The 311-nt window shown below is 59.8% G+C and overlaps 1 protein-coding gene across 1 annotated transcript in view; it reads right to left on the bottom strand.

Moving 5' to 3' along the window:
• CHRNG (cholinergic receptor, nicotinic, gamma (muscle)) overlaps window positions 1–311 on the bottom strand; it is a gene marked incomplete at its 5' end in the record, with an annotated part of 9004 nt that overhangs the window by 3591 nt on the left and 5102 nt on the right. The window lies entirely within an intron of this gene.

Genomic DNA, 311 nt, shown 5'->3' with positions numbered 1-311 from the left:
AATTACCCGCCCCTAATCCCATCCGTGGCTCCATTGCTGCCCCGGGATGGGAGGCTGTATACGTGATTCCTGCCCTGTTGCCACCATTGCCATGACAAGGGATGCCAGGGGCCCCATTTGCCCTGGGCTTGAAGCTGTGAATTTGCAGTGGGGTAGCGTGGCTCTTGCTGCCAGCACTGGTGCACGGCCCATCAGATGCCTGACTCTGCTCCGGTTCCCCCTTGTCTTGTCTCTCAGCACCCTTGTGAGGTGCTGGGACAGGACTGTGTGGCTTAGAGGTCTGTGGGCAGGCTGCACCGGTGGCACAATCA

This window comes from Fulmarus glacialis, unplaced genomic scaffold, assembly GCF_000690835.1.
Source record: "Fulmarus glacialis isolate BGI_N327 unplaced genomic scaffold, ASM69083v1 scaffold17958, whole genome shotgun sequence".
Lineage (NCBI taxonomy): Eukaryota > Metazoa > Chordata > Aves > Procellariiformes > Procellariidae > Fulmarus > Fulmarus glacialis.
This window is presented reverse-complemented; position numbering and strand designations above follow the sequence as displayed.